This window comes from Styela clava, chromosome 2 (genome assembly GCF_964204865.1).
Source record: "Styela clava chromosome 2, kaStyClav1.hap1.2, whole genome shotgun sequence".
Lineage (NCBI taxonomy): Eukaryota > Metazoa > Chordata > Ascidiacea > Stolidobranchia > Styelidae > Styela > Styela clava.
This window is the reverse complement of record NC_135251.1, coordinates 5,493,612-5,515,407: the sequence shown is the minus strand read 5'-3', so window position 1 is coordinate 5,515,407 and position 21,796 is coordinate 5,493,612. Positions and strand designations below refer to the sequence as shown.

The 21,796-nt window shown below is 36.1% G+C and overlaps 1 protein-coding gene across 1 annotated transcript in view; it reads left to right on the top strand.

Moving 5' to 3' along the window:
* The window catches only part of LOC120335722 (diacylglycerol kinase zeta-like), an 88,068-nt gene that overhangs the window by 20,204 nt on the left and 46,068 nt on the right, over nt 1-21,796 (top strand). The window lies entirely within an intron of this gene.

Here is a 21,796-nt window from a genome sequence, read left to right as displayed (position 1 = left end):
TAGGAAAAACTGTGAGATTTTTTTTAAAGTGAAAAGTAAATTAAGATTTCAGCCCATCCTTGTGGCCCCCTCCAACTCCTCTGTGGTATTTGGCCCTCTTGGGCAACAAATCTCAAGATTTGAGCAATTTTTACCTTTGAGATTAAAATAGTTTTACACTTCGTTTGCCAAATATTGGCGTCGGGATTCAAAATGTCGTGTTTCGAATAATTGATCTTAATTAAAGAATGTTTTTATTGCGTTTTGTTGACCTATTAGCTAGGAATATACATAGTTTAACAACGAAAAGTTATCGCCATATTTAGGCATTCTGATTATTAAAACTACTTGATGTCATTTGCTGTTAAATCATCAGCTAAACCTGACTATGGGTGAGAGTCGGACCCTTTTAAAATGTAACAAAAAAAATACAATTTTTGTGCCATACATAGCCAATTTTTTCAGTTCGAAACGCTTTTCAGACCTGCTAGCTGAAATGGTCTAACTTTACAATTAGATTTCCGTGGCTACGCCCCTACCTGACTATCTGGCATCGCCAAGAATGTTCAACGAGGTAGTGATAATTCGACGGTCGCTTCTTGAAAATCTTGTATGAAGTGAGTTCGAGAGAAACACAGAAGTAAAACTGAGTTGAATTTCAAAAGCCATTAGCAATCCTAAATGCATGCGATCGATGTTCAAATCGACCCAGAGAAAAAAAGATCGCGCATCGATACCGCTAAGGCTTAGCTAGTCCCCATACTATATCCATACCATCTCGAGAGAAAATTACCGTACCCATATTTCATGAAAAGTTTTATAAATTTAAATGAATCAGCAAAATTTTGAGTTTGCTGTAGAGATCGATGGACAAGCGTGGTATAAATCGAACTGCGAAATTTTGAATGGAATTCCGTGTCAAATTGGAATTGGATAAATTTGAAAAGGAAGAAAATATAACCATCCAGCAACTTTTTTCCGCCTGTACGTAGGTCTGAGATCGACTGGTCCAACAATATCAGCAACAAAAACTTAGCAGAATGATTCATCGATTCACTTGGTATCCAATACCGTGATTGCAATTGCAAACTATTTGACAGACGCCGATAAATGTCATCGAAACGCGAAAATATTTATCCTCTCACGCACTCCTATTCTTCAGCATTAGAGCGTGGTACAAGGGTACCCAGATAGCTTCGGTGACATTTCAGATTAAACTCTTATTACCACGCAATTAAGTTATTTGCGATGTCAGTTGGAGAAAATTTGGAGAAATGCGGTACTCGCCGTCAAAAACAGTAGATTCTAACATTTTAATTTTCTCAAATTAGATATTTAAACCGTGTCGCTGCTCGATAACCAGCTTCGATTCCTCGCGACTTCCCTTTCCCGGTAATTCTGTGTAATTTACCATTTTCTCGTAATTTGTGTTCAATTAATTTTTTTCTTCACTGGTTGGAAAAAATAAACTTTACCTGACTTGCTTTTTATTTCGTTCAAGTATATCGTTTCGGCCAAAGCAGGCACGAGTGCGGAGATAAGTTTATCCATGTCGTGCGTTCCATAAAAGACGAAACTTGTAGTCTTTTGTTGTAATTCAACAATTCGTTAATGAAAGATATTTAGAAATGCATTCCTCTTTTACGCTTCTGCATTGAATTATTCACGCGTCATTTTGGTTAGTTTTATCGTCATCGCTAAAATTAAAGTGAGATCATTTTTATTTGTGATGCTTTATTTGCGACACCGCTTATTAACAGCATTCCAAGATTCTAATTAGCGACTTTCAAGTAGAGAATAGTTCAAATTTTAACTAACCCGTTATCAAAGAATCCGTTTCTCAACCATGTAGTTTTTCCTTATAAAGATTCTTTCAGAAAAGTGACATTTTCAGTCTCGGAACCACACGTGTTTAGGACCTGCAGTATTGCACAATAACCATAGCTTAATCGAGTTACGGAATCGACACAGTAAACTATTACCATATTAGACCACCGTGCAAAACCGGGTTCTCCCGTAGTGTGTGTACCAGGTTGGGGTTCGGCCATAATTTTATTCTGATTTTGCTTATTTTAGTTCTATTACGAGTTCGGGGACTATCTGTGTTAGCCAAGTGAATATACCCCCTGCCCATAGGTTTCAGTCCTTTTACACAACTTGATGGTAGGCGAACAAAATTAGTTACCTCCATATTGGTACACACACTTCTGGAGCGTCCGAAATTTGTTGGCCGTGCAACCTAAATCGTGTTGCCTGCCCCGCGTATTCGGGAACCAAAATTTTCCATGGAAACTGAATAAGCCTTGCAAACACCAAATGTTATCCTAAAAGCAAGATACCTTTATCGTGAGATGAGTTTCTCTAACATTTCTTTTTTATATAGTTTGAGATAGCAATATTGAACAATAACAACTATCGCTGGACTGAATAACCGAAGTGTGGCATCAAACTTAATACATTCAACGACAATTAGTTGTCCATAAGCAGAGAACCGGAGTTGTATTGTTAATTCTGCATTTTGAGTTTCGGTAAATCCCAATCGATGGCACAAATTAAAAACAGTAAAACTAATGTTGTTTTGGCTTGGCTCAGAGTTGAATTTTCAAAGCCAGTTACCGTTATCTCAAACATGTCGTGTTTTCTTTATATAATTGAGAATTTTGGAAATCTTAGGCTTCTTTTCTAAATTTTGAATAAAGCTCACAAAAGCCAAGGTAATAAAAACAATATCATACCAAAATCGGGGCTATGATGTTATTGGAATTATGACCATTTTCCCGCAATTAATGGACTCAGCTGGACTATCAATGGACTTCACACCGGTGCTAATGAGCAACCTTTTTGTCATTCGTGTAATTGAAAATTATAAATTTTGCTATTCGAAATTTGTATGTGTTTTCTTCAAATTTGCCGATTTCTATTTGAAATGATAATTTCAAGTATCACTGAGTAAAATTTAGTTTGATCTGGGCGAATTTTTGCATAAATATATCAAAATTTCTGTTTGAACATATTTAGAATAAATTGATTTCACATTTCTATATCTTATGTATAATTGATGTTCTTACTGTAAAAAAGTGTAAAATAAATGGAAACAAACAGTAATTATTTACCTGTGATTTTGAATATATTTGGGATGGCTTTGTGTTTAAATGTGCTATGATTAAACTGCAAAATACTTTTAAATTTTACAATTTTTATCTTTCTTATATTTTCATTTGTCTACTTTATTCAATGCGGAGAATTTTTTCTCTAAAATTTATTCCCGTGCAACGATTATGCGACATTTTCTAAGAAGGTTTTAATTTTTTATGAGTCGTGTCGTGAAATTACAACAATATCTGATGATTTTGAATTGACATTTCCTTCTCCGATTTCCCTTAGAGATTGTTGAGTCATTTTGGAGAGATTGAAATATTTGCAGATTTATATTTAGGATAATGTGACACAATACTTGGATACAGTGACTTTCATGCGATGGGGCGTGCCGCACAAGAGGGGCGTATACAACTTTTTGAGGGGGCGTAAAGCTTATTGAAAATAAAAATATTTGTCAGATTTTGATCTTGCCCGCCTTAATTTGGATATTTACATTTCTTTATTGTTTAGAGATTGCGATTCCATTAACGTATTTTCAACGTTTTTTTTTAATAAAACATACTTTCGCCTTACTATATGTTATCTGTAGCCTATTGTTAGCTTGTTCTTTTTGAGATGGGCCGCGAGACTTGACAAATTCTAAAAAGGGGGCGCAGCTTAAGTTTAAGTTTGAGAACTACTGCTTGGAAGCATCGGAAGCAATTTTTATTCTCGCAGCAATAAATGCTCTTGTCGAATATGGCGAAGCGATATCCTAGTTCGGAAAAGCGAATTCAAATTTCGATTAGGTCCGTATATCCTTGTTCCTGACTGTTCTATTCCTTTTGACCTCTATGTCATTCGTCCAATGCTACAATACTTGAAAGCATTGGTGTCCAGCGATATTTATTCTTGCAATATAGTGTATGATTTGTTGGATAACCCTGCTAATTGGGATCGCATTGTTAACCCTAACCTGCCGTCTATATGGTATCCCTATACGGATGAATTCCAAACGTGATTCATTGAGATTATACCCATATATTTATCCCAATCGTTTGTTTCCTTATGTCCGCCCTGGCATGCGTCTGTCGTCATTTTTTATTAAATTCTTCCTTTCAAAATGATACTAAAACCATATTGCTGTTTAGCTAATGTAATTTATTTTGTGACTTCGGAATTTTTCATCAACATTTACACATTATCGCTCTAATGAAGGCGCCGGAAAAGCAGCATTTTATAGGTGCCTATCTATCATATTGGTATCGATTTTCGAGTCTTGAAGTCTTCCGCCCGCGGATTTGTAACAATATGATATTGTTTTGTAACAAACCAAAATCTTTATATTCATTCGTCACAATCACTTTCATTTGCAGAAGATTGTTTATATTATGACGCCACAATATTAAATGTAAATATGCTTTAGGTTTATCGCCCGCGGTCGCGTAATGGAATATAGTAATCATCTACTAGAACTGTATAAAAATATGTAAAATTAATGTTTTTGAAAGGTAATGAAGTCTTGGTGTATATATTTATAATGTGCTGATCATACTTAGTCTATGCTATGCCGCAGTTTTTTTTAAATATCATAATTTTACAGCTAAACTCGGATTATTTGCGTTGTATTTTGGTACCGTGGTTACAAATTAATAGTCTTATCGGCGTGTGAAACGTTATGTCATTCGTCAGGTATAGCTGTCTGAAGTGGGCTGTTTTCGAGCAACAAATTAGCTGCAGGTATCCAAAAGCCAAATACTAAGCTAAATTATATTGTTTGTTATATATATTGGTTAGTATAGTACGGACACCGGAAGTCCGGAACGTAGTATGTGTACCAGGTTAAGGTTAGGCCATAACTTTATACCTGGTACACATACTACGTTCCGGTGCCCGCCAACTTGGTACGCATACTCCAGGAGTACTGTTTTTCGAGAATTAGATAAGCTGCAAATAGTGATATCAAATAGCCAAATACATTCCAAATTGTTTGTTATGTACAGTCAGTCGTGAAACGTTGAGTTCGGGTTACTGATTTTGATTCAAAATATACTATATTTACTCTTTCCCCCACAGTATATTGCTTTCGGTACATTGGGGTGAGAATTCGTTTAAAGGCGTTTAGTTTTCAATATTCTGAAAATGAAACAAAAATCTTTGAAATTTCGAAAATTGTTAGAATGTAAGAAATGGTAAGATTTTTTTTGGCTCACTTTGTGTATTGATTACATGTTTGTTATGTTATATAATAAATACATGATTTTAGTATTGGTTTAGATTTTTTATGCAAAGCCATTGCACACTGAAATGTTAGTTTCCGTTGTAATAGGTTCGTTATTGCTCTAACTCGCAATTGTTTTTCTGTTATATCTATTGGAGGTCGCTCAACCGTATCCGATGAGTCACAATAAAATAGGTCAAATATTTTGTATCGTCTTACAGCAGGTATTTATACTTTTAACTTACGTCAAGTTTTGCTAAAAAATGAAATATGAGGTAATGTAGTCGCTTTGGTCCCTGAAATGGATGACTGTTGCATTTTACCAAAATTGTGGTTCGGTAATATATTAAAATATATGGCGTTCCAGAGGTGTGTGTACCAATATGGAGATCAATAATTTGTTCGCCTACTTTACATCATAGGTAAAGGGGTAAAGGCACTAAAGCCTATGGGCAGGGTTATATTCATTTGGCTAATATAGACAGCCCCCGAACTCGTAATAGAACTAAAATAAGGAAAATCGTAATAAAATTATCCCCTAATCTGCTGGAGTCCTAATATTTCGCTGATTCATAGTTTTGTCTCGCAGTCCGTTTCTATTCCTCTAAGTTCCAAACCTTTTGTCTGACTATGGTGTGTCTCTATTTGAAAGTTTCGACGCTTCCCACTTAAAAAATTCTCTATAGGTTTTATAGTTAGCATTCGTGAGTCTATTGTAATTTTAGTTATGTAAGAGTATGAATTTCGTGAATTGTGTTAGCAAAATACCCGCAGCTTACGATTGCAATTTAATAACAGATAATAGAGGTTTGTTTCAAATAAAATTGCTTCCGGGCTTTTATGTGCTTTCAATATGTTGTTCACTGTCAATTACTTTCGCATTTTGAGAGACCGCATGTTGTGAGGTTGCGTTTATAAATGCGTTAGCGGTTATGCATTGGCCATGCATGTAGTGGTTATCTGTTGGCGCTCCAGAAGTGTGTGTACCATAATGGAGGTAACTAATTTTGTTCGCTTATTTTACATCAAGTTGTGTAAAGGGACTGAAACCTATAGGAAAGGAGATATTTACTTGGCTAACATAGACAGTCCCCAAACCGTGAATATAAGTAAAATAAGGAGAATCGGAATAAATTATGGCCTAACCCTAACCTGGTACACATACTACGGAAGTACCCATGTGTTAGTATCGCAGGTTCGTGTGTCTTGCATACTACTTAGAGCAGGGGTGGGTGATTACCTTTCTAAGTTTGCCAGTTACATACAATAGACTTGGTTCTGAGTTGTGGGCTCAAACCTCAATGTGGAAAACAGTTTATTCACAACAGTTAGGCTAACGTTTATATAATAATAAGAAGCACAATGTAACAATCGGGGTCATTATGACGTACTGGAGCAGGGATGAGCAAGGTTTTTGGACCAAGTACCGCAGTTTGCCCTTGCCAGGTCTAGAGTCTTATTCGAAAACAGTGGTTCGGTCGTCTACCAAGAAAAAAAAATTTAAAATCTGTCGTCTGATTGACATTTCTATCTTTTTATCGCCGTTTCTGTCTGATAACCAGTTTACGTGAACTCTAGTGGTTCAAGCATTTCTGAAATAACTCTGATGACTCATTCGTCATCGGCTGAAGATCAGACAGATAGCGTTGAGGTCGAATAAGGAAACGACACCAGAACTTTATTTTCTGGACAATTTGGAACGAAATTTCGTTAGTGTGTCGAGGGGATATTAGTTAGCGCAATGTTTTCCTACCGGGAAGAAATTCGTCCCAACGGACGAAATTCATATACTCCCGTAGTATGTGAACCAAGATGGCGGATACCGGAGCGTAGTATGTGGTTACCAGGTTAAAGTGAGGACATAATTTTAATCCAATTTCCCTTTTTAGTTCTATTGCGAGCTCGACTAGCCAAGCAACTCCCGTAGTATTTGTACCTGGAATTATGGACTAACCCTAGCCTTGTACACACACTACGTTCCGGTGTCGCCATCTTGGTTCACATACTACGGGAGCACCGAAATTTATTGTTTTAGGAAAGGAAATTTTCTTTTTAATTTGCGCGTAGTATTAGTGATATTTTTCCGTATTTTGTATTTGTGTAATACAAACACATATTATTATATTACAAACTTTCCAAGTTGTACAAATTTTAAAATGTGTGAACTGCGCATATTGCTCACTAATGATCCATTAAAGATTGAGCAACAAATATGAACGGCTTTTATGAGTAGAGAGAGAGGAATAAATAATTGCAAAATAGGCAGTGTACCGTAAAAGATTGGTAACAACTGGGTAAGCGCAAATATCCTATCTGTTTTGACTTCTTATTACCTCACCAGATTGTAATAAAGTTGTTTGATAAACCCAAAGTATTTCGATTCTTTTAAAAAAAAATTGCAATTTTGATCTTCAGTTGTAATTTTTGTGTATATATTTAATAAGTCCCACTTTATGCATTAAAATTACACAAGCTAACTCAGGATGCTTAGATTTAAGGTTAAATTAAAGCCACGCAGTCTAAAATACAATGAAACAGATAACGAGAATATCGGTCAGAGACCGAGGACTTATCGATCAAAAGTTAGGGGATCCCCCAAAACAGCGCTCTTACTCCATAGTGTAACCTTGTGTCCCATCACTAATTAATTAATAACTCGCTAATTATACGACATAATTCGCCTAAAATAAATAGGCTTCTGGTCCGAGATATGATGAATGCACATGAAGCAGATTCAATCTCGTTTTCGTGAGATATCGCGTTCATCTAACAGACAGACAGACAGACAGACAAATACCATTCAACATACTTACCGATTAAAATCGATAAGTGATTAGTTGGCATGCAGTTAGTAAGATTAAAGTATTACGGACATGATTTGCATATACATAACAATATTTAAGGGGTAAAATTGCGTAAAACATCAGAAAAAAATGTCCTGCTCGATCGTATAATTGAAAAGTATGTATTTGTAGGAAATTTTTTACAACTGTTGCAAGAACAAGGGGCCGCACGAAATACTTTGGCTGGCAACACGCCGCCCGCGCACGAAACGCTTGATCGGGCCTCAGTTTGCCCATCTCAGTGCGCATCGGATCTTAAGCTGCGAGTGTCGAACTTGGCGGGTTCATGGTCGTTAATTTACTAATATTACAAATTAAATCGACCGTTTCAAAATAAACTTGGGTTTGCGTCCTTCCCGGCGTTGAAGGTTCAGTGGTTTTGTGTAAAATTGACGCTTCGAGTAAAACATTTTTTTCGCATTTTTTAAACATGTATTACGGTATTTTTACGTATGTTTGTGTTATTCTTGTGTACTATGATGTCACAATATTATTTTCGTCTGTTACGCAATAGTTATTGTTTCGTCACAATGCTCTGATATCCTATACCAGTGTTTCCCAACCCGAGTCCGCGGTCTCAAATGAGTCCGCGGAGCGTTTGAATGAGTCCGCAACGAGTCAGAAATTCACTAAGGGCCGCAACATTTTTGTGAAATTTAACCATCAGCCAAGTTACGTTAGAATTTACATAAGACATAAAAATCAAGTTTATTCACATAACATTAATCGAGTCAATAGTTACTGGTAGGGATGCCACTTTCGGATTTACGAATCGGATCGATTCGAATCGCATCTTTTCCGAATCGATTCGAATCAGATTTACGCGATTCGGAAAAAGAGAGCGATTTAGCGAAAAAAAACATTGAACGTTTGTTAAATCGTCGTTTTCGGCGGCTTTAAATCTGCCAGAGTGTGTTTATGCGGCACTCCAAATAACGCCAAATTACGGGACCGAAAAAAAAAACATTGAACGTGTGTTAATCGTTGTTTTCGGCGGTGTTAAAACTACCGAATGCGTTTATGCAGCACTCCAAATAACACCAAATTACGGGACCGAAAGAAAAACATTGAATATTTGGTAATCGTTGTTTTCGGTGGCGTTTAAACTGCCGAATGCGTTTATGCGGCACTCCAAATAGCAACAAATTACGGGACGTAAATAAATGAAAATGAATTTTTCGTGATTGACTTTTTTACTTGTCTGCCGTCATTTGTTTCAAGTTCGACACAACACACTCTTTTACGCATCACTCGAGATGATGTGTGGCGTAATTACCAGCAAACTGCAAGTTCAGTTTTCCACTAAATAGCCGAAGTTTCCATTATGCGCGAATTCAAATGGATCGTATACCTGAAAATTCGTGACAATTTTGATGAAAATTTTCAACAGCACACCTGCGCTGCCACTAAGTTATTTTACGCCCTGGCATGATTGGATAAAGAATCGGCTACCGACGTCTAGATAATGTTTAATTTTGATTGAAATTTAATTTAAACTTTGTTCTGAGAGCAATATTTCGCGTACATTTGAAGAGAACTATTGCTGAATGAGTTCATCGGCCGGCAATGTTAATTTACAATCATGTATCTCATCCTAAAATATATTTTTATTTTGTTTGCGTTTGTCAGGCTTCCACTCGAGTGGCGGTAAACGAAATCAGGGGGACATAATGTAATAGTACATACACGTCTTTTTTCAGCTGTTACCAAAAAAAGTAGTATTTACTTTTAATTTTGTTAGCGCGATACAAGCGGATAAAACATTTCGGATTATTTCGAGCAAATGTCATAACGGACAGGTGGGAGTAAATAATACTTGAGGAATGGCAACTTGTGCACTGTTTTACATCAACACGTGGCAGATTTCATACCAGACCGAGCATACGGTGCGAATGTCGTCTTACTTTAGCCCCAGCGACCATGTTTGATCGAGATAAAGCGTCAACCAATTATCGCTAGTCAGCGCGGCGTCCATTATGCACATTTGGACTTTCTGAATTACGAAATTAAACGTAGTCCACATTAATAATGAAGCCCGAGTTAGCCAATAACGCTGTTTACCACAAATAATACTGTCTCTAATATTTATGGAAATTTTTGTTCGCAATCGTAGTCGGATGAACGATTGTTTTTATCGAAATTAATTTAATTTAATCGTGGTTAATTTTATCGTCTTCAATCATATTCTTGTAAGCATTTCCCATTTATAGTAATTCAGATGCAATTAGAATGTTTTTGTCGTATTACTCTATGCTGCTAGCATAAATATAAAATATTGTACTAAGATTTTGAAGATAAAGAATCGGTAATAAGGCCGTCCCTAATTCAATATAACAAGAAGGGAAATACCACGGTCACATATACTGGTGTGGGACAAGGGAAAGCAGTGCTGTTACTGTGTTTACGACATAACAGTACAACTGTTCCCTGCTTATTTTCTCATATGAATTCCATCAAATTGCCTCAGCCCTGATACAAGTATAACACAATAACTCAGTATTGTAAGACTCACAGATAAGTTGCAACAGCAAGTTTTTCATCAATGCATTTATTAGTGATATCTATGACCTACATCTTTTTTATCATGATGAAAATAAGTGTGGCTTATTCACTGAAAAACCCTCATCACCCTTGCTATATAGCCTATTCCATTTTCAAATTTTTTTCTTCTAGATTTGAGCTTTTTTGTGAGTTTGGCCAAACATACGCATGTAATAAAAAAAAAAAAGCTTAATGGAATCAGATTCGGAAAGATTCGATTCGAAAAGTTTTGATTCGAGATTCGATTCGAAAAAAAATGTATCCAGAAGTGGCAACCCTAGTTACTGGATACTGAGTAGAGCTGGGCATATATTCGAATATATTAGAATAGCAATTTAATATTCGAAAATTTGGTAACAGGTGACGCAACAGGTCACTTGCGCGTCGCTTAATCAACGATTGGATTTCACAACTCACTTGCGGATATCCGACGAAACACGAGTCGGCACACTCGTGGATATTTACATACCTAAGTGGTGTTTCTCGCGAGCTGGAACAACGAGAAATAATTTTTTTCTTTGTAGTTGTCAATGATGGCGACCTAAATTCAAAAGCGCAATACAAAATACTAAAAATAGAAGAACGGAAAACATCTTAGGTTTTGTTTTATGATGACCCGCGGCCGATTAAAAACGCGTTTTAAGACATAGCAAATTCGGGTGCTACCTTGCCGTGGCATTTTGAAGAAGAAATGCTTTCATTTTGTCATAGGTCGACGCAACCGCGAGTGACTACGAACACAATTAAATTAAAATGAAAAAAAACGTTTTAAAATCTCGTTGTTGTCATGGATTGAATATTGTGCTACAGAAAAGGCCATTTATACGCTAAAAAGTCGACTCTTTTAACAAAATTGCGGCGAATTTCCGATTTTGAAATTCGTTAAAATTCTGTTATGTTTGGTTTTATTACTTCTTCACACAGAGTACGGCTGCAATAAACGCACGTTGAGTCCGCAAAGGTTTTCGCCGGTGAGAAAATAGTCCGCGACCAAAAAAGGTTGGGAAACGCTGTCCTATACATACGTCTTCATGAGTTTTTCACGAATTCGTCAAAGCTCTATAAGCCAAGTTTGTAAACATGTAAGCCTAAAGTCAACATAACCGCATAACATTTGTTCTTATTTATCTGATGAGCGGTGTGTGGCTGCTGCTCATAACATTATATATTAGTTATGTTTAACACAATTCTGGTAATTTTCGGGCCGCACTTAGCAAATCGCCGCGGCACCTCCTTCAGGAACTGCTGCACTATAGGTCATCGCGTCAACGTAATTTGTCCAATTACCTGGTTTCGGCTGGCAATGATATCAGTCATAATAATAATAAAAAAACATAACATTTATAATAGTTTACAATAAAGTACAAACGACTCCCATGGAAAATCGTTTTATTATTTCATAACATTCGTTTGCAGCTTTAAGTTTTATGTTTTAAATAATCCTCCCTGTTACGTCACAGTAAATATATTCATTTAATATTAATATTCAATCATCACTCCCGCTGCTATTATGACGTACGTATGTATTTGTGAGAAATTTTTACAACTTTTTGCAAGAACAAGGGGCCGCACGAAATACTTTGGCTGGCAACACGCCGCCCGCGCACGAAACGCTTGGGCGGGCCTCAGTTTGCCCATCTCAGTGCGCATCGGATCTTAGGCTGCGAGTAGTCGAACTTCGCGGGTTCATGGTCGTTAATTTGCTAATATTACAAATTAAATCGACCGTTTCAAAATAAACTTGGGTTTGCGTCCTTCCCGGCGTTGAAGGTTCAATGGAATTGTGTAAAATTGACGCTTCGAGTAAAATTTTTGACATTTTTTTCGCATATCTTAAACCTGTATTACGTTATTTTTACGTATAGTTACGTATGTTTGTGTTATTCTTGTGTACTATGATGTCACAATATTATTTTCGTCTGTTACGCAATAGTTATTGTTTCGTCACAATGCTCTGATATCCTATACATACGTCTTCATGAGTTTTTCACGAATTCGTCAAATAATGCTCTTAGCCAAGTTTGTAAACATGTAAGCCTAAAGTCAACATAACGTCATAACATTTGTATTTATTTATATAATGAGCGGTGTGTGGCTGCTGCTCTGAAGACATTCAAAAAAAAAATTCAAATATATATTAGTTATGTTTAACACAATTCTGGTAATTTTCGGGGCGCACTCAGCAAATCGCCGCGGCACCTCCTTCAGGAACTGCTGCACTATAGGTCATCGCGTCAACGTAATTTGTCCAATTACCTGGTTTCGGCTGGCAATGATATCAGTCATAATAATAATAAAAAAACATAACATTTATAATAGTTTACAATAAAGTACAAACGACTCCCATGGAAAATCGTTTTATTATTTCATAACATTCGTTTGCAGCTTTAAGTTTTATGTTTTAAATAATCCTCCCTGTTACGTCACAGTAAATATATTTATTTAATATAAATATTTAATCACCACTCCCGCTGCTATTATGACGTACGCATGATATTGTCGTCTTCGGAATGTAACAAATTATTTCGTCACAAAAGCGATGAATGTTTAATTGTTGGTTGTCAGTTTTATTTTGACTTCCGTAAATTGACGCACAGACATTTGAGAGAAACAAAACTCAAACGTTTTTGGCGCTGGACGCATTTTTGCCGCGTTTGTAATTCTAAATATGTTCCGTGACCTTTTTTGTTTAGAATGGAACTTTGACGCATCTAAACGATCGTTTTTGGTCTCCGTACGCAAAGTTATTCAAGCGTATCATTTCTATTATTAAGTCACAAGTATTCTCTCTCATGCGACGATCGAAAATGCTTAAATATCAACGTCTCGCCTTAGTGAACCAGTTGATAGGTTAAGCTCTCGGTGGCGTGTTTGTTTGAGTCATTGGAAGTAACTATCATATAGGCAGAGTTAATATTTTTATGCTGCAAAAACATGATATGTTCTGGGTTAGGATAGATATAAAACCTTGGGCAAATGGTTAGAGTAAGCATATGAAGTGGGATTCATGGTATGTTCTGGGTTAAGGTAGATATAAAACGTTAGACAAGGAAAGGTATTTATTCATAATGCAATTAACAGCAGCATTATTTATTCGACGATGCTTTGTTTCATGTACGTAAGCATAACAATTTTTGTTATGTCGCGAAGTTGTGGTGCTGGCAAATGTATGTGTTCACTGTCCATTGTAACCCAGTAAATGGCCACTGAAGAATTTGGTTCATCAATTTGGTGAAACAGAACGTAAAAGCTACCTAACACATTATATCTAGTATTGGGCCACCGCAGATTTCAGGTTCATCATTTGGCCCAGAGTGTAATAAATCGGATGCGCTGTAGCTTACATGCCCAACTGAAAGCGATTGGCGATATCTACGGTATGTCTATTTCTATTTTTTACTATACCGCGATAAGCAAATGGTTAATAATAAAGAGCCTTGACCGCGAAATCAAAAAAGCTGGCATTATTTTTTCCCAGGGATAGATATTTATACCTGGGATGTATTTCCACTCGTTTCATTATCGAGCACAAACTGTAAAGTGGACACTGACACGTAACGACTAACGAGACACTATTTTTGGAAAGACCGGATTTGTTCCGTGTCGGCATTGCTTACTAATTGTATTACACCCTTGATTAATAAACTAATACAGAGTGGTGAGTAAGCACGCATTTTATTCGTGATCTCCTCTGACCTTCAAATTTTCTGCTCGTATAAACAGATCTGAAAAAAAAAAAACATTCCTGACACTGATATCAGGCCGATCGTTATGGTACTACTACTACATTTTTCGGTATTTTTTTTTGATCTTCTATTTAACATAGAGATTTGCATTGGCGACTTGTTCTGAGCAAAATTGTTGAATTCTTCATAATATAGAATTTCATGAGCTGCCGGCTATCTCACCTATTTGCTTACTTTGCTTTGTTTTTATCTTGACATACTTTCGCCTACATTCGATATGTAATATCGGCTATTTTTAAACTAGAATGTCTACGTGGGAGTTAATTCTGCAACGTATTGAATTTCTTTATTATGTATTATATTTATTGTATCGGTACTCCCGTAGTATAAATAGTAGGTGAGGTTGAGGCCATAATTTTATTTCCGATTTCCGATTCCATAATTTTATTCCGATTCCGATTCCTCTTTTTAGTTCTATTACGAGTTCGGTAACTGTCTGTGTTAGCCAAGTGAATATACACCCCCCGGCCTACGAGATGACTTAAGACTTTTATGTGTTACTCAATGTGGACATGGTACGATATGCATCTGAATAAACTTCTAAATTCGATAGTCCCGTTTCTTTTTAGCCACTGCTCGTTTATGTTTCAGTTCCTTTATACAACTTGTGTAAAGTAGGCGAACAAAATTAGTTACCTCCATATTGGTACACAAACTTCTGGAACCCAAGTGTATCTATGGATGGTTTTTTAATTGTTGTTGTTCATCTTCTCGTGGTTGTTAGTGGGTAAATCGCATCATTCCCAACTGACGGACCACTCGATTTCAAATTAAAGTTGGTTGAAGTTTGATGTTCTTCAATTTTCAAATACTCACTATTGTTGAAGCCGCTGGAATTTTTTTAATGTCTCATGATTCTGAGTCGTCCACAACTTATTGCCTAATCAATTTCAAAGAAAATATGAAAGAAATCAGCATTAGGCCTGTCTTACCCATGCGCACCCTTTGTATTCATATATTTGAGAATTCCTATTCTATAATAAAACTAATATATGAACGTAGGCGTTAATTTTTGCAACGTATCAAATTCTTTTCCTACGTATGTATTTAGTTATTGTTCTACGTAGTTGTCTTTATTGCAATAACTCCCATCTTCTGTAATTTAAAAATGGTCTTATCGATGGACTCATTAGCTCGTGCTCTGTGTTTTTCAAGTTAGTCACTCCATTTCGAACTAGGCTTTATAGAAGCAAACGTAAAGAGGTTTAAAGTTGCGGTTTCCCGTTGCTTTACGATTGTGTATTCAAGTTATTACATTTTCGTGACGTGGCGTTGCTTCACCACGCCACACTATACCCTGATATGTTTATGATAACATGTGATACTATGAGTGAGTAGTTTTTTTTATATTGTTTATCTTTGGTTAGTTTAAGATAAGTTATGCTATTTCTCTACCCGCCGCCAGATGAGTTAGGACTCAGAGGTGGGCAAGGTTTTTGGATCAGGGGCCAAAAATTTTGCCCATCTGGACTGGCGGACCATGTAAGTGTGAGTAAAGTTACATTTCATGAACAATATTTACAGTGTTACAAAAGCAAAAGTGGAAAACAATATGCCTCGTGACAAAACAAAATTTAATCGTAATCTCAACAAATTCTTGAGCTATTTTTAACTAAGACATCAAAATTTAGTTTTAGTTTGGTTGTGACTGCATCGGGCGGGACAGAATAAATGACTCATCAGGCCGGATTTGGCCAGCGGGCGGTAGTTTTCTCATGTCATAGTTAGGATTATTGTACAAATTTATACTAACTCAACCTAAGTTATAGTATCAGATCATAAAATTAGTGATGGTGCAATAGCATAATACTATTTACTATAGCACTTGTTCGCAATCATGTCTATTCCTGTTTTACTAACTCAGTAGACATAGCTGACATGACTAGACCGACTTACGTTCCTTCGAACCCAATTAACACTAGTTATCAAAGTAATTGGGCGTTGAGGGAACGCGACATTGCTATAAACAAAAATTGTATAATAAACTTCTTTCCAGAGCCTTCGTTGAAGAGGAACTTTATTTTATTTCGAATCTCAATAAAAACTGTATCAAAAGTACATGAGGGGGCTGCATTTTCCGTATTAATATTGATATACCTACTTTACATTATATATATTTACTAGTTCAGAAAGCTATATTTTTCATTTTGCAAATTCAATTATGTAACCGTCTACGTGATGCGACGGTGAAGTGGTAAGCATAGCCTTTGCCTTTGTAAGACTTCCAATTTTTACATTCATTGCACGCGGATCGTAGAACTTGCGTTAGTTCTAAGCATTCATGGAGAGAAATTCGTCGAAACTGGTTTCATATGCCAATGTTGCGGTTACGTGCATGTGTGGTTGATAGTGTTGTATAGCTTTTGCGAAGGAATTACGCGACCATTCAGTTAGTAATGGCAATATTTGTTTGGAACGTGAATTTTGTTAATTATATCAGGGAAAGGAAAGCTGATTCAACAGTTTAGTAAACCAGTTAAAGTGTAAGGCATATTACATAAGTTACTAACTAGTTGGTCTTTCCAAATGTAGATGATTTCTCATAATCAACGACTGTTACCTTTGTAATTTGTCATTTTCGCACAGAAAAGGTGTTTATATGAGTAGTATGATGTCGTTGAATATTATATTATAGGCCATAACTTTATTCCAATTTTCCTTATTTTATTGAGTGCTGTATGTTTGACGACAATCAGAAGTTAAAAGCTGAAAATGCCATATTTTCGAATAAAAGAGCTTTTTATAATACACCTATTCATGTCTTTCTCTCCCAACATGGCCCTGTACAAGAAGCAAAAACTGATCTATAGCGTTTTATAAAAAGCTGTTATTATTGAAAAGGTTGAAATCTTTGCCTGTCCAATTTATGGCGCTTCAGAAGTGTATGCACTAATATGGATGTGACTAATTTTGTTCGCCTACTTTACATCAAGTTGCGTAAAAGGACTGAAGCCTATTGGCAGGGGGTATATTCACTTGGGTAACACAGGCAGTCCCCGAAGTCGTAATAGAACTAAAATAAGGATAACCGGAATAAAATCATTGTCTAACCCTAACCTGGTACACACACTACGGGAGTACCTAATATTTGGTACTCCCGTGGTATGTGAACCAAGATAGCGGACACCGGAACGTAGTATGTGTGCCAGGTTAGGGTTAGGCCATAACTTTATTCCAATATTTCTTATTTTACTTCTATTACGAGTTCGAGAACTAGCCAAGTGATTCCCGTAGTATTTGTACCCGAAATTATGGCCTAACCCTAACCTGGTACACATACTACGTTCCGGTGTCTGCCATCTTGGTTCACATACTACGGAAGTACCCCCAATTTATTGTACCCTAGGAAAATTTTTAAATCATTCCTAAAATTTAGAATATAAGGCTCGGGACCAATTTCAAATGCTTTCTATTATTACATCCGTTCTGGTATCCCTAAGGAAGTAGTAGTCTTGATCCAAACTTGTTAATTTTCTTTTCTTTGGAATCTTCCGTAAATATTTATAAAATCAAGGAAGCAGACTAAACAACATTTGGCGCTTATTGATTTATTATAGTCTGGTATATTTATTTACGATCGAATCTCTCGGTGCTTCTTAACTAGGGCTGTGAGAATGTATTTTGGCGAGAATTTATTCCCGCGACTATGTGATTTGCGAGAATGCAGATGTGTGCGAATGTAGTTTAACATTTAATATTCCTAAAATAGAAAATGAAGAGCTCTCCTCATAGATACATGTTTTCGTTCGAATGACCTTGTTTTCAAAATGTCGTCTGCTTGAATTATCTATACTATGACGTCATTATACACTTGAGATGTTTGATTATTGATAACACAATGGCGTCGTCTGAATTTGCTTTTTCTGTATCTGATATCAAACAGACAGATTGCGTTATTTCGGGCAATTAGTCGCGCCCTAGCAAGTTTTAAATACAAATCACGAACGCTAATTGAATAAGAAAATGAAAACCTGTTAGACCTTAACTAGCGAGAGACAAGTCTACAACGCAAAATCGTTAGACGATGACGTCATAAATCTCTCTCAGTATCTAGAGTTCTGACGTCATATCTAACTGTGTTGCTTTTTTAGAGTTTGATTCGGAACAATTTTACAATAAATTCTAGATATACTTAGATGTTTTAATTTTGTTTGTTGCGTCACATTGGATATCAAATTGTCTATCATCCAAGTGTTTTCTTTACGTCACAATACATCGTCCATGAATAATTTAGGGCTTCCAAAAGGCGTGTATTCCCAAACTTTCTGGTTTCGATTTTATTCGTTTTTTAAAAATTCTTTGGATTTTCGCCGGGAATTTATCAGTTTAGGTAATTGCATTAGTAATATTCGAAAAAATATTCGATTCGATTCTGAAATCACTAAGTTTGCTATTCATCAAAAAGTAAACAGCATGCGTTAGAATGCATTCTGACTTGAATTACATAGCTGAATAGTGTAGGCGGCCTAGTAAGAGGGCTAGGGGATTTTGGGAATGCCAGATTGTACTGCGCTTGAATATTTACACTGTTGAGCCCATGTGTCATGTGCTATTTTTAGAAAAGTGAATGATATGCATTGAAACGCATTTCGATTTGACAATTCACTTGTGACGCAGAGACGTCGGCAGTCCAGTAAAAGCGAATGGGGATTTTCGGGAATATCAGTCTGCACTTTACATGAATATTTACTATGTTGCGTTTACTTTGTCTTGTGCTATTTCTATAGAAAGTAACTGAGAAATTTAGTAATATTGTAGGAAAAGGGAACCATTACCACTGGATCGTATTTTGTGGTGATATTTCCTGTGTTTCCATTCCACACCCTGAAGAAAATGATTGTACCCAAATATGATCAGTTCTTCATCTCTGTGTAATGAAGATTACAGTGGGCAATGACCCACTGGTTGACAACTGGTGGTCCAACGCTTTACCCACTAAAGTTTAGTGACTAAACCAGGGTGGTCCAAGATTGGCAGCTCCGCGGGCCACAAAATTACTTTTGCATTGTTCGCGCGCCACAATAGTGCCAAGAACTTTGCTCGTTTAACTTCGCTAGTTGCCTCAGCAAGCCATAACACTAGTCAATTCAGTGACATTAGTGATGCAACAATATGTCTAAAGATTTTTTGGTTCATTTTATGACAAAACAACACGAAATGCGATTTTTTGATTCCTCTCCAATTGCGACGCGGGCTACAGATAATGATGTGGCGGGCCACATGTGGCCCGCGGGCCTGGGTTTGGACCACCCTGGACTAAACTATCGCGCCCGTTACGACGGCCGCACAAGGTCGCGTTCATAACTTTAATTCATCTTATACAAAATACAAATTCATTGAACAAAAACTGAGAAAGAAACCATGCTGCGTCGTCAGAAACTAATTTGATCGTTTGTAACGGAACAATTCAATTTATTGTGACGTGATTAATGGTTTTCATTGATCGATGTGCGGTCGAAGCGTTTAATAGCCGCTTTAAAGTTGAAGTATTTTGAGAAATGTGTGCTTACAAATTTTAGCTTGCTACATTTACTGTATTGTCGCTTCTTACCAGTGCATTACTAGGAATGAACCTGGTACCCCAGCCAACACCCACTCGTTCATGAGAATAAGTTCTGTGTAATTGTGTAATTATACCTATTTAGTGATTTTTATATATATTCATTGCTCTGATAAAGTTTTCTGTATCGGCATTCGGAGCACTGGCTAAACCAGTGACGTGGCCATGAATTTTCGAAGGGGCGTCTGAAATTTCTAATTGTCAAGTTAGACCGTATTAGCCAGCGTGTCCGGCCGGAAAACGTGGGTCTTCAGGAATTTTAAGGGTCTGAAAAGCGTTTCCATCTATGAAAAATTGTTATGTATGATAACGAAAAATCTTTTCCCATCAAGTACAAAATCCTAATAATGTTTTTTTGCTCTTGTGTCTTTTTTCGTCGTTTTTCTTAGTGCATTTATTAATGTAAGGCTAAGCGATAGCCGCATTCCTTTGCTTTTCCCATTAATTTTTTTGGCCCAGCTAAATGTCTGATGTTAGTTATGTGGCCCGCGGGCCAAAATTAATGTTGCAAGTCATTGGCCGGCATCACATATTTTTAGAAAGTTGAAAAACCGAACGGATGGTACTTTTTATAATATAAATCAAGCAGTGATACATCTTTCGAATATAATATAGATTTATTTCCTCATTGCATCTCATAAAATTTCATTCGAATATTTTCAGCGCCATTGAACCCTTTGCACTTGGCATCAACTTTTCTGCGTTTTGTTGCCATTTGCTTAATTATAATTAAATTATATGCTCATTAAACGAGTAATTGTGAAATATATAGTTGTTAGGTTATAATATAATTTAGTCTAAAGAATATTTTCGTCAGAACGGATGTTTTGTTACTATAATTTAGTGAAGCGTCGCGGGCCGGATCATAGTTCTCCGCGGGCCGTAGGTTGCCGACCACTGCCGTACGTATTAGATCCTATTTCCACTGAGCCTCGTTCAGAGGGAAATATGTGTGAGTAGTGACTTTTATTTTATCCATTGGTCTGATAAAGTTTTCTGCATAGACATCCAAAACGTTGCCTAAGCTATTTTGTTTGATTCTTACTCACTAGCTATGCAGTATTACTTTGAAAATGTAAATACTTCCTACGTAAGTGTAGATATTGTCCGAACGAAATGAATGATTATTTTCTGTTTTAATTCTGCGAAAATTCTAAGGTTTGTGTTGGGATTAGCAAAATCCATATTTAACCTACATTGGTAATTTGAAATATTTTTTGATATTTACTAATATTTGGATTAAATTTCAGAAAAGACTTTTAACAGTTTTATGTATATATTGCTCAAATGTTATACCATTATTCGATGAATCTTACCAAAATTAACTATTACCTATGTTTAATTTGAACATAAAATACTTTGAAAGCTGTTGGGGTGGAATGCAAGTAAAATTTTTTGCATTTGAATTCTTTAAAAATACCTAGACATTGGGTCTAGAATGAATCGATTATTGAATTCGTCCAAAAGTGTTATATTCGATTATTCGTTATAATAAATTCTGGATTTTAGAAAAAAATTGTGAATTTTATTTTTTGCAATGTATAAATAAAACAAATGATTTACTTAATAAATTTGAATAGTTACTCAATCGGAATTTTTTATTGTTATCATTATTATTATTTCTATTATACATGATAATTAAACTTTGTTTACGTCGTGCATATTGTGCGTCATTGTTAGTTAACTATTCGATAATAAAATGGAAGCATCAGTAATATTTTTATTCTAAGTACGCAAAGATCAAATTGATAGACGTATGATGTACGCTTGTTGTCGAAACGGTTGTTTTCCAATGGATCATTGAATTATGACGCAATGATTTAATGTC